Here is a 14,434-nt window from a genome sequence, read left to right as displayed (position 1 = left end):
GTTTAAAACATCCTCTACTACCTTGTAAATATTTATTGTCCATGATCTGATACCATTTTAGTTCAAGCTGAGATTACATTTCCTATCTATCTGTTGCCGAAGATCTTCCCTCAAATCCTACCCACTTGGTCGCGTATGGAACGGCACTCCCCTTGCATGCTTTTTTCATGCATTGAAGCTTAGATTATTCTTTGTCAACCACTTATTTAGACCCATGCTCACGATATGAGCCATGATTCTATAACACCTTGCCCATGAAACTCTATCTAGTGTCACGGCATCCGTTAACTATCACCGAACCAACCACTAGATTTGGAGAGATATTTACAACGTCCCTGGCTTGTGTTGGGCACATTCCAAAATTTATATCAGTCAACTCTTACAACAGCTTCTGACGTAGGGACTGTTTTCTCTTTTCCAGATGAGGAAATGGGGCTCAGAGAGACCACAAGGCAAATAGCAGAGCTGGAATAGGAGCCTGGGTTTGTCTGACTCTAGAGCCCAAGCTTTAGGCCTTCAGGCTCTCCTGACTCTCAGTCGTTGGAAGCCAGGACTTTCTTAACAGCATTAGCTTCCACATTTATTGCACAAGTAACTATAACGATTAGGGGAATGGCGTGGGGTGGGCTGTTGTTTATGAAGCAGCCTAAAATGATTTTAACTCCAGTTTATAAAGCAAAGACTATGGATGAACTTGTTCACCCAATTCTGAAATACCAGGGCAAGCAGGCAGTTTGGAAGCTTGAGGTAAGTTAGGGCAAACAAGGAAATAATACTCTCCTAGCACATAATAAAGTTATGGAACTCATTACCCTGAGAGGCGGTACAGACAGGAAATGTAAATGGATTAAAAAAGAGTTTGGACAAATTTATGAATGACAGAGTCATAAAAGGACTCTAACAGGAGCTGGAATATACGAGGTGTGACTATAAAGCAATGAAAATCTTTTTTTTAAAACAAACACCAGAACTTGTATATCCAAATAAATATATTTTTCCTTCAAAGTAGTTGCCTTAGGAGAATACTTGATTATTATGATATTGCTTGCTTGCTCAGAACATAGAAATTTAGAGGTTTAAGTCCACCCCCTCCCCTTTTACAGATGAGGAAACTGAACCCCAGGGTAATTAAATAGGTTGCCCACGGCCACACAGAAGCAGTTCTGGGGTTAGAATCCAGTTGTCTGACTTCTGGTTTAATTGCCCCCTTCATTCTCACATGCTGTCTCCTGCTATAGTTTTTTTTTTAGAGTCTGTGACTAATTCTTTAGGCCATCCTAATGGGGGTAAATCTTTACCCTTTGTAAATGGACTTCTGCGACAGCCAAAACTGATTTAGATTTAAGGTTGATGATTAAGATGTGTGTTCAAGCTTTATATTAATATTATTTGTTCAAAGCCCAAGAAGAATTTTTTTAAGAAAGAGGCAACAAAACCGTGTTTCTTTTGCTATAAACTGGCTTCCTGCTGGCCACCTTCAGCCAGCCCCAAGGAATGCATAACACATCTTCACTTTTAGGCCACTTTTCCCAAGCCACGTTTGAGCCGAGCTGCTGTGGCTCGTCTTTTTCAGCTAATGAAAGCACCACCAAGGGAAATTACTGTCTCGAGGGCAAAAGGAAATGAGCAGAGAAGCAGCCCGTCTGGGCAAAGGGAGATGGCTTTGGAGCTCTCAAAACTCCTGGAAGGAATGCTGCAGGTACCCTGGAGTCTGACTTCAAATAGATCAAAGATCCTTTGAATAATGACCAAAGAGAGAATAGACTTGACAAAGCAGGGTTAAAACCTCAGCACAGATCGCTGTTGCCATTGAAAAGATAAAAAGAATCACAGAGCTCAGATGAAAAAGCAGAGAGATGGCTGCGGTCCCCCCAGAGGCAGCAAACGTGGGTACCAGGGATGGATCTCATCAAGATCCAACCAAAGACAGAGGTCACCGGGAGCTCATTGGTTTGTTTCATTCATGCCCTGCCAGTTGAATTCCCTTTGATCACCAAATATCCTTTTCACTTGGATTTCTAAGAAAAATAAGAGGGGAGGGAGAGCAATGGAAGGAGGGGGCAGGCATTGAGAAACCCCAAAGTCCATGAAGCAGATTAGAAGACTTTTACTTAGGCTTGGAAACGTCGATTCTCCAAATGGATTCACGGCCTTGAACCAAAGCTAACAAAGAAAAGACAAACATGTCACTGAAAGTAACATGTTGACATGTGTCAATGTCTCAGCCAAAATTTATAACACAACCCAGAAGGAGGACTTGAGATGCCTGGCCATGCAACCCGGTTGATGGCGTGTTTCTGGGGAATTCTACTGGGAGATATCCCAGCAAGGTCAAGGCCAGCAAGGAAGGGGAAACAGCAGTTCTAGGTCCTATGACTGAGGCTGTTAAAAAAAATTAACCTATGTTTTGTGATGTTTGAAGCAGACATAACAGAAAACCTGGTTTGGATAGGAATGGAAAAGAATGGTTATCAGATTTGATGAAATCTTTGGAAGAGAATCAATAAGGAGAGAAAGGATATATATTTATACGTGTTTACACATACATACGCATACACAGAAATATGCACACATGCATACACACTGAAAACACTTATGTAGGCATCCAAAAATGCATGTTTTCTTTGGGGCTTGGCCAATTCTGCAGTGCAGGGAAGGTATGGATACGGCCTTGCAGTTCTTGTGTATAGAGGTGCAAACACATATGTGGCCCACTACACACACATCCACACAACAAATTTATCTCACACAACAGAATTATTATATACACTTCTTGGCTAAGAAAGGGAGGGGGAAAAGTTGAGCCTTTGCTGTAGGTGCAAAGTTGCTAATAGTAGGAAACTGTTTATTCGGAAGACTTCTACAATTCCACTTAATCCCACCTTGGCTCCAACCCAACTCCATGGAGCCTTGCAGATTTAGCAGAGATACAGAGGTTTAAAAAGGACGCCAGAATGTTATTTGGAAAAAGCCCTCACTTTTGGGGGCCCCCAGTGGGTTCCTGGAGTGAGAATCCGTGTCCTGGAGCCTTATGGAGAGGTTGCTGAGGCGGTCTGCTACCCGGGGATGCTATTGGAGATGGGGCATGAACATACCATTGTGGGGCTTGACTTACTCTGCAGTGTGGGGAAGGTGTAGACATGGGTGTGGCATCCTTGCTGTCTTTACTTAGGAATAGGGCAGTTTTCTGGCTTAAAACTATTTTTTGTGTGTCTTACCTGTTTTTGTTCATTTGTTTATTTTTTGTTTTTGTCTATCTCTATCTTGCTGATCACCAGGATGGATGAGAATTTTGTCTTCTTCCTGACTCTGGCAGATGTGTCTCTGGATCCAGGAGGCCAAAGCCCACAAGCCTGTGTCACAATCAGACCGCAGTGGACCCAAGATGCTCTGAGTCCAGAGAGCGGCCTCCAACCAGCCCATTTTCCCCCGTCTCCATCCAAACCTCTAGCTACTTGTGTCTTAGTCTGGGACACAATAGACCTTTTTAAACGGTGGCAAATATTATTTCTTTCCAAAAAACTCATTTGTTTGACAGACATTGAGAAATGAGGGACAATCAATGGTTGTCAGACTTGAAGGGGCAGAGAAAACACTAGAATCATTTTGTCCATGAGTAACCTCAGGGCTAGAACGAGGAGGTATCTACCTGCTCTGTTCAGTCTCTTGTGTGCTTATCAAATGGGAAAATGACTAACCATGGAAGCTTGTTGTCCCTTGACAAAGTAAGATAAAAATTCTTGCCACCCCTCCCCCATTTCTAAAAAGTTGAAAAGAGAGTCAGTTCTGGTTCATTATGGCCCTCCTCTTGAGATTGATCGGAAGGATCTGTTGCTTCATGCATTTAGGTTTCAAAGGAAAACTTCGTCAATAAAGAGCAAGGAAAAGAAACAGGGCTTTAGCAAGAATCTGAGTTCAACAAGCCCTCATGAAAACTACAGCCCGAGGATGTCCTCAAAGTTCCGTTCAGGCCTTGGCAGACTCTCCTAGCGAGATCTCGCTGTCCCAAATTCCAGAGTTTCTCCCCCGCACAAACACCTGACCATGCCCACATTATGTAAACAATTTCAAAGCAAGTGGAAAATAGAAACTGGTACCATGGATCCATTTACCTGATCCTTGTGTTATATTAAAAGAAGCAGTATCTGGTCCACTTTAAAGCCATGTGAGTTTGAGAAAAATGGCACCCGTCAGAAAAGAAAGCTTTTTCTTGTAGCATCTTATCTGACTTCACTTTTTTTTTTCCATTTCACAGGAACAATTTTTTTTCCAGACAGTTCCACACAATAAGCTACTGGACATTCACAGTTAAGGCTGCTAAGGGACTGATTCAAGCTGGTTCATGATTCTGGACACGAAAGAAGATCTGCATCCCGGCCCAGGCCGGGGGCGGGGAGATGGGTGGTGGTGGGGCTTCTGGGGTGCGGGGATGCAAGGCAGTGTGGTGGAGTGGAAAGCCACGCACTCCAACAAACCAACGCGCGTGGCTTTGGAGCCCTGGCTCCACCACGGTCTAGCTCTGGAAACATGGGCCAGTTATTGAATCTCTCTGGACCCTCATCTGTATAATGGGGATGATGGTGGGTAATATGGTAAGTTGACTCGGCGCTTTGGTAGCCAAGGTAGAGATTTTGGCATTCACACTACAGTTTATGGCACCAAAAGAAAATCCTCAAAGTGTTAGCTTTTAAAAATGATCGAATAACTTAGAAGGAAGACACTTCCCTCCCTCCCACCCATCTCTGAGCCTCTTCTTAGGCGTGAGATGGGGTTTGAGGATGGAATATGCTCGGGGATGGGGGTGAGGGTCCCAGATGAGCTGAGGGTTACAGATCAAATGGGACGTTTAATGATATGGCTTCTGAGCTTTAGAAAGAGGGGTCTCTTTAAAATTCCCTTCTTCTTCGGATGGTAAATTCCATAGGTTTGAGGGGAGGCTTCAGTGAGATAATGTCTGTAAAGGGCACGGCACATGGCTCGGCACATGGCTCGTATGGAACTGGTATTAGCACTTCACCCCCCATTCCTTCCTTCCCTCCTTCCACCCTTCCATCCTTCTTCCTCCCTCCCTCTGGCTTGTTTCAGAGCTGATGCTTTTAACCCCAAGCTCTACCGCCTCTTAAAGGTAATATCTCAAAAACTGAGCCCTGTCACAGCACAGAGGGACTGGGACTGATTTTCTTGGTATCCACAGGGCATGCAGATTGTGTTTGTTGGGTCCCTCCATCACCTCAAGCCCCCTCTTCTCAAGGATCCTTTAGGTCTATCGATTCTCCCCCATTCTGGGTCATTAGCTAATCATTTATCGTCCCCAGCTAGAGGAAAGGAGAGTGTAAGACACAGTCCAGGGTCCAGAAACCCACAGTGGAGATGAGCTGGGTTCACAAGGAAAAGTTGGCAAACAGTAGGGGCTTAAGAGCTGCACTGTATGGGAGGGACCAGGAAAACAGGGTGGGGGTGGGGTGTTGAGGGAGGAGGAAGCCAGGGTGACCGAGAATCCCATGTCCTGCCCCTCGGCTCAGAACCACACTGCTCTGGGTCCTTCCCTGAACCTAGAAAGAGGGTGTTGGGAGACGTTCGCATCCTGTGATTATTTCAATATTTTAATTTTTCAATTACCCAAGTATAGCAAGGATTTTCTTCTTCCCCATAGCCTTCTTTCGTTCAAGTCCTCATCCCTGTTGGGGAAGAGATCTTTGAGAAAGACATCGAAAAGAGACATTTTTCTTTCTTCTTCAAAAAAAAAAGCATATCAAAGTTACACTGCCCGAGGGGGGCCAACACGGGCAAGAGACAGCTGTGCTGGGTTTGTAGATGTCCCTTTCTGAGGATCCCAAGGACCTACAGCCCTCTCAGCCACGCAAGGGTCTCGGAGTTCTCCCTGCAGATGGGGCTGGGCTGGGGGCAGGCAGAGGGCTGGGACGGTGCCAGAGGTTGGATGCTGGGTTGTGGATGGAAGAACGAGGTGGCTACATCCATGCTGACATAGACCATCATGCAGCTGGTTTTTTCTTATCAAGTAATTTCGATTACCTTCCTACACTCAGAGATATACTTCTCCAGCATTATTCCTAATGGGATTCCATGGGATGAAGGCACCCTTTTTCATTTTACTTTTTAACTTCATAGCTTGTCTTTCTAGGATGCTTGCGGTAGAGTCCTCAGACCCTCCGTGCAAAGTCTGCTGAGCTGGGAAACGTCCCCTGAGAAGGAAGCAGAGGCTGACTGGGCTGACGTGAGGTCTTGCTCCCAGGGGTCGATTTTGGCCCCAGCCCTGGCTCCCCACAGTGGGGTTTGTCCCAGGCCCCCAAGTGTACACCCACGGTACACACGCAGAGTTTCAGCCAACACACACAATTATACTGTCCCTTAATTAGAACCCTCTCTTTATACCAGGGAAAGCCTCAGCTGCTTGTCAATGAAAACATATTTGTACCATGGCCTTAAACACACACACGCATAAATTGCCAATTATTCCCCATTCATAGACTCTGGCAAGACACAGGGGTGAGCTCTTTGCTTTCCCTTAGGCCAAATTAAGACATGCCTTTCATGGCAACTTATTTGCGGGAGTAATTTTCCACCTCTTTTAATTAGGCTAATTGATTCAGCTGTTCTGTGGAGGGGCAATGTAGCGCTGGGTGTTTGGGGCAAATTACTCCCGTGTTCTTTGGATTCCCTTGGAGCAATGACTTGATTAGCTTTCCTGTTTTTAAGCCGAGGTCAGCGCAGACCCCGTGCATCTGACTTTGTGGCACACGAGTGAGTACGCGTGGAGAGCCACTGATTTACTGAGCCCTTTGAAGAGAGCTGGGTGCTGAGCCCAGGGGTGAGTCTATTTAAGGAACAATGAGCCCACTGGGGCATGAGAGTGAGCTGTAGTAGCTGCATCCAGGGAGATACTGAATTGAGCAGATTCCAGTGCAAATAAGTATTATCATTCTTGTTCACTGTTAGTTTGGATTTTATAGGAGCTATTCTGCAGGCCGTATCCTAGAACATCCAGTTCATGGATGGTTATGAATGATTTTTAGAAAAAATAAATAAGAGGTAGGAACTTAGATCTTGCCAAATTGCCAATGGATGACTACCTCTTTTCCGTGTTCTCCTGTTACCCCTTTTCTGAGAAATGCATGTCTCGTGGATGTTGGGTGTTGAGAGATGGCTCGGCAATGAAAAAGGACCACTCAACAGCCAATGTGCGTGGAGGTTGCATTATGGCCAGGCACTGTCCTTGACTCTTGACATGAATACAAAGGGTGTGTTCATTCACGTAATCTCATTACAACCTTATGAGCGAGGTGCAATCGCCATCCCATCTGCCATCTCATCCGCCATACACGGATGAGAAAACTGGGACTTGGGAGGTTAAGGGGCTGGTCCAAAGTTACACACCTGGTGAGCATGGAGGAGGGATGCTGCTCTTTACCTCCACCCTAGGACATGCTCGTGGATGCAGAAAAACAATGACGTGATCATAAGCTACAAGGGAGGGTCCTAGGTTCTACTTTTGCATTGATATATAAATGTTCTCCTGTTAAATTAGGAAGATGAGACTGTGCCTCCATGTTGGTCTAAAACGAGAGTTGGCAAACTTTTTCTGCAAAGGGCCAGATAGTAAATATTTTAGGCTTTGTGGCGCACATGGTCTCCGTCACAACTACTCAACTCAGCCTTGGAGCATAAGAGCAACCATAGACAATGTGTAAACAAGTGGGTGTGGCTGTGTTCCAATAAAACTTTATTTATAAAAACAGATGGCTGGCCAGATCCGGCCCACAGGCCAGCGTTTGCCAACCTGTGGTCTAAAACATGGTATCGTGTGGGCGTAAACCATCACAAAATATTTTGAAATCTTAAAAACCCACCCAAACCTGTAACCCTTCTATTTTCCTTACGCTATAAATGCATTCATGTTCTCCTTCCCAGATTAACTGATTTCTTGAGGCTCGCTCTCTCTCTCTCTCTCTCTCTCTGTTTTCTTCTCACAGGGGATAATTCAGTGCGTTCCATACACATGGTCCTGAGTTTGCCATTTTCCCAACCTAAAAGTGAGGGTGGTCATGCCACCCAGGGCAATGGTGAGTGGTGGGGGAGAAGCAGAGCCCCTCTCCAATAAGCAATCTGGACTGTTTATTGGGTTTTTGAGGCAACTAGGCCTCAGGGAAATTCCGGGAGCCTGAGGTTGGCAGTGACACAGAGTGGGGTAAACCTTGTCGTCACTGGCCAATGGCAAATGTGCCTTCATTCTGGACACCATCAAGAACACCTCTGTAATAATTTTCCTGTCCTCATTAAGTTCAAGTTTGCAAGGAGACTCTCAAAAGCCAAGTTAAATACTCTGAGGCTTTATGTCTGTGATTCAACCACCCAGAGAGGGGAAATGCTTGGCATTAGAGCTTCTCCCACAGAACAAGATCAGGGGGTGGAGGGGGGTTTTCCTCCCAGAGAAATCCACATTACTCAGCCCATATTTTAATTAAAATTATATAGTCTTAAGAGGAAAAAAGATAAAGCAACTTGAACATTCATAAGTACAAGAATCAACCACAAAAAGTATCTATGACAATTTAAATAAATTTAAAAATGTAGCTTCAAAACATGAAAGGAGAGTTGGGGGAGGAGGTGATGTATTTTTTTTCCCCCTTTATCTCTTCTCTTTCTCTTGTTACGCAAATCACTTCTAATTTTTGTAAAAAGTCATTAAATATAAACCCATTTAAAACAAAATAATATATAATAAGATAACGGTCTCATGCTCCAAAATAAAGAAAGTTTCCTTTCACAGAGTTGACAGTTATTATTTTTGTTATGGAGTCAGAGATGCCTTCTCGAACAGAGCTGGAGGACCAAGGCCATATTAACAGCTATAAGGAGAGTGACACTCTGATTCTTGGGTGGAGGAAGGGCAGGGTGGTCAGCCCAGCCACATGTGGGTGCCTCTGCTGGTTCCAAAGATGTTGCCCTTGGAGATGGCTTTAGATGGGTGTATGGAAAGGGCTGCAGATACCTGAAGAAAGCCTACATGGGAGAGGAACTGGAAGTCCCTGAGAAGGAGGGTAGCCGGGAGTTGGTGAGCTTTCACAAGCACTGTGAGGTACCACCTACCTGGTACCCATCAGAGATGATGTTCAGAGCTTGTTCTCAATTCTTTCCTGGCTGTGGACTTACTCCTGTCTTTGGGTGTCTTCTTTACTTTTACTCTCTTACTTCTCTCTTCTGTATCCCTTCATCCACCAACCCTGGCCATGTTCCATTTTTTCTGCTCTGTTTTATTATCCTGCAGCAGAGGGTGTCCAACCACTAGGGAGGGAGGCCACGCTTCTGCCTAAATTCCTGATATAGGATTGCCAATATAACCCTGTAGATAAGGGCTGAAATTCCGTAGAAAGTTGAGAATGACAAATGCTGTAAATGAGTCTCATTAGAAATAAAAGATGCTGCTTTGGTGCAGGTTATGTTTTAGGCTAAATTCTAAGCAGGGTATTTTCCCAAGCTTCAAAATTCTCATTGCATTGTATGAGCAACTTGATCAGCAAGACTATAAAAGTATCTCTCAGAATAATATGAACCTTTTCCCTTTTACAGGAAAAAAGATTCCATGTTCACATGTTAAAATTAACTACATTTTTTTTCACCGAGATATTGGAGCTTGTTCTATTTTCATTTATGCAACAGATATTCATTAGGTGTCTCCTATCAGACAGACACCGTGAAAGACTCCAACATATAAAGGTGTACAAGACACACTTCCTTCCCTCAGGGAGCTTGTTGACTAATCTGTGGTTCACTACATCATAAATGTACCTGGTACACCTGTCTACCCACTCTTCCTTCTTTGGCAATTCCTCTGGGTTGGATGAATATATATATTAGTTTGTTCAGGACAGTCCCAATGTATGCTATTGTCCCTGGAGAATTATTGGTAACTCTACCTCTTGCTCTCCGGAATGCCTCGATTTGGTTGATGTGATGATACCGTAATTCTAACTTGACCCTGGTGAATGAGTGGGACTACGAAGATGTGTTTTCACGTGGGGACCTGCTCTTTTGTTCACATTAGGTTGAAACTGTAGTGAACGTCTGTTCAGGGAGGAGCCGATCAGATTCCCTCTCTTGAAAATTTGCACTGAGACCCAGAGATTGAGGTAGTTGGAATTGAGCAATAGAGTTGAGGTCAGGTGGACTGGTGGCCAGATCTGTTAGCATAGCAACCCAAAGCCATATTTGCAAGCTCTCATAGTGGAAGAAAAAGAACCAAGAGACTTGGAAAGAAGCCATGTACCGGGGGAGAGAGAGCCTGTTTTCACATCATTAATGGATCAGACACTCCCATCGGGCTTGCCAAGAGGCATGGCTTCTGCTACTCTCCATCCCTCTTCCCAGTAGATATCAGAGGGCCATGGGGGGTGGAATGAGACTTCCTACTTGAGGGAGTGCCATGAGCCTCTCAAACCATCCTCCCTTTCCCTTCCCAAGGAAGTTTTACTTTCTGAAGCCAAAGGATGGAGACCTCAGGAGAATCCCTCATAAGTTTTCATGTAATCCCTTGAAAGTAAGTCCAGCAAATAGAAGAAGTTAGACGTTTAATTCCCTGGTTGTGACAGCAAGTCACCAGACTTGAGAAGCCATACCAGGGTGACCAGAAGGCAGAAAGAACCCTGGGGGCAGATGGTACAGTGTGCTGCTGGCAGAGACAAGGACTGCCTCTCTATAGTTCCTGAGAGTATGGGAAGTAGATCATATATGTGTCATGGACCCCACATTTGGGGTTGGGAAGGGTAATTGGGAGTTGGGGCCATAGTCTTTCCAGAGATCAAAGTATTGATAGTTTTGGAATATCAGAGCAAGTAGGTGAATCCATTGGCTGGAGGACAAGTGAAAGAGGTGGCTTCATCTCTCAAGAGACCACCTATGCCTAGCAGAGCATCTCTAAATTGAGCCCCTTATCAGCAAGGTTGTTGGAACCACCACCTGACCATTTTGAGTTCATAGATAATTAGCCAAGTCAGCAGGTAGGACCAACCAAGATGAAGTTGGGAAAAGTCTGAAAGCTCACTGTGAGCTGTCACGTAAGAAGATATATATACCTTCTAACCCTCTGCTCTCCACCCCAAAATGAGAGTGGAGAAGGGGAAGGAGGAGATGTGTGAGAGCAGACCATGTCTCACTTTCCCTCCCCTGGCTAAGCCAGTTGAGCTCCCAGTGTAGCCTACCCTGAGGTCCGGAAGGTGGAAAGAGAAATGTTCCCCTTAAATATGGAATTGGAGATTTTACATTGACAGCACTGACTCTCACAGAGCTGAAATGAGACTGCTTTGATAATTGAAGGTGATGGGACATGTATGCTGCCATCTCAGCTATGGTTAGTAGTGTGGCGTCCAGGGGGAAGGTCAGGTCCATAGAGCCTGGTTGGTGGCAGATACTCAATAAAGCAGACTGTTTCAGGTTTATCTCCCAATGAGTTGAGACTCCTCATTAAACCAGTTTGTGGAGAGATTGTTAGAGGTGCCCTCAAACCCAGCAACTGTCTTCCCTGGCAAAGCTTGGTACCCTGGCATGCTGAGCTGCCACCACACAGCTTTAGATTTCCTACTACCTGACATCATTGTTATGGCTGCTCAAGTCCAAAAGAAATGAATGAAAGAAATCTTTAATGTGGATGAATCAGATACCCAACTTCAATACCACATTGCAGTTAACCACCCTTGATAAATATGTTATGGTTCATGTACCAAAAATCTGTTGGACTCTGAGTCCAAGACATAACGCCAGGTTTTATATAATGTCTTAAGTAAAGCTTGTCCACTTAAACATCTCATCTGAGTCCAGCCATCAAATATTGCAAGAAATGGTGCCATATAACTCACCCTCTATTACCCCTCATCCTTAACATAACAGTGAAGGAACATTGGAAGTTTGTGTGGACGAAGGATTTAGGCATTTGGATTTTGCAGGAGACACACAGCACTGGGCAAAAGCAGGTGAGAGCCTTCACCTAGAACTTACTAGGTTAAGGAGAAGGTAGCTGCCTGATCATGACTTTCCCAGTCTTTTAGGACTTTCTGAAACTGACTTCCTGAAGCTGACTTCCCTGACATTTCTTTGATTATAACAAATCTCTTTTTACTTGATTCTGGACTAAAGTATGTATACCTGAATCCAGATAAAGGAGAATAATTGTCATTGCAATTCTGAGGATAGGATATGGGAGCAACCTTAAAAGTGGTTTTAGAATATTCCTTTCTTCTGCTTTTGTGAAGAATCTAAATACTCATTTATCTAAGATATGCATTCTTAACAAGGCAGTATTGCTCCCCAGGGGGAAAAATTGGTTGGGAGAGAATTAGATATTACAATAACTTTGGCCCCCCAAAACTCAACCTTACCCATCAAACTAAACAATATATCTGTGGTATCCAAATTTCATGGAAGGAGGGGGACAATTAGGAAAGAAATGTCCTTAAAGATGCCTTAGAGGGAGATATAATGAAACATGTTTGAGAAATACTGATCTAAGGAAGAAAAAATAGACAAAAAATGGAACCCTTTCCATCTAAAATGCTGGACAATTTTTTCCCACTTTCACTAGACATATATAAATTCCTCTCTAGATGACTCTTGTGAAAGAAGTAGATTTACAGATGGCCTCTGCTTCTAAATGGAGATTTGACTCTATTTTCTGGCTTCCCTTGGGGTCTTAGGTGCAGAGAGAGATCCTCCACACACAAAATATTGCCTATTTTCTCTAGGCAGCTTAACTGTTATACAGATATTGGGCTAAAAGGAATAGTTTCTAAATTTCATCTTTCACAGATGCATTACTCTAGCCTATGAGTAGTGTTCAAGGTCTATGGGTATTTATATGACTGAACACTAGATTAATGTGACAAAGCCTGGGATTTGTTGAGGACAATTTGTTCCACACAAATAAAAATGCAGAATATATTCTTAGAATGTAGCAAGGGAAAGTAAGCTGATGTGAGTGTCTCTGCCCAAGTACTGCATTCCATTGATAGCTGGATGCATACTCCCTTCATGCTTTGCATGTTTATGGGCAAAGTTAGTCAGAATTAATCAGCCACATTGTTCTCAAGTAGGAATTGTTGGCCAGCTGAAGGCTGGTATCCCATTGGTATCTGCAGGCAGCAAACTTGTCATGGTGGGCATACCTCCTTACTCCTCCTCCCCGCAGCCTGGTGCATCCACAGCACTCTCTTCTTTAGCATGCTTGCTTCCCTGTGATACTTGCTGGCACCATGGCCTGGTGATCTTTGCCTGGATCGGTGTCCACTGCAGCCAGCCTTGACCACCTCTTCAGCAGGAGAGAAAGTGTGGTGGAGCTCAGAGAACGAACACTTTAGGTGAGGCTCAAAGATACCACAACCTATTTGCATTAATAATCCTTGTCATTTGTACCTCCCAGGGATACAAAGCTGCTTCAATACTCAGAATGTAATCAATGTAATTCACCACATTAACAGGCTAAAGAAGAAAATCACATGATCATATCAATTGATCCAGAAAGAGCATTTGACAAAATTGAACACTCATGCATGATAAAAACTCTCAGAAAAATAGGAATAGAGGGAACTTCCAACTTAATAAAGACCTCAACTACAGTTGACATTATATTTAATGGTGAAAGACTGAACGCTTTCCCCCTAAGAGTGACAACAAGACAAGAATGTCCATTCTTACCACTCTTATTTAACATGGTTCTGGAAGTGCTAGCCAGTGAAATAAGGCAAGAAAATGAAATTAAAGGCATGCAGATTGGAAGGGAAGTAATAAAACTGTTCTTATTTGGACATGACATGATTGTCCATGTAGAAAATCCTAAGGAATCTACAAAAAAACCCAAATCTCCTAGAACTAATAAATGATTTCAGCAAGCCTGCGGGATACAAGATAAACATACAAACATCAGTTGTATTCCTATACACTAACAAGGAGTACATGGACAACAAAATGAAACATACAATACCACTTAAATCACTCAAACTAAATGAAACACTTAGATGTAAACCTAACAAAACATGTTCAGAAATTGTATGCTGAAAACTACAAAATGCTAATGAAAGAAATCAAAGATTATCTAAATAAATGGAGAAAAAATATCATGCTATGTATAAGAAGACAACATAGTAAACATGTTGATTCTTCTCAAATTGATTGAGGTACAGGTTTAATTCAATCCCTATCAAAATCCTAGGAAGGCTTTTTGTAGATATAGAGAAGATTATTCTAAAATTCATATGGAATGATTTCTTGGTCTTTTGGCTAAGATCAAGTGTAAAATTTATATAGAAAGGCAAGGGAACTAGAATAGCTAAAACAATTTTGAAAAATAAACAGGGAGGGATCAGTCTACTTGATTTAAAGACTTATCCTATGGCTATAGTAATTCAGACTGTGTAGTACTGGTGGAGTG

The sequence above is a fragment of the Balaenoptera physalus genome (assembly GCF_965194825.1).
Source record: "Balaenoptera physalus genome assembly, chromosome: 11".
Lineage (NCBI taxonomy): Eukaryota > Metazoa > Chordata > Mammalia > Artiodactyla > Balaenopteridae > Balaenoptera > Balaenoptera physalus.
Note: the sequence above shows the minus strand (reverse complement) of the source record.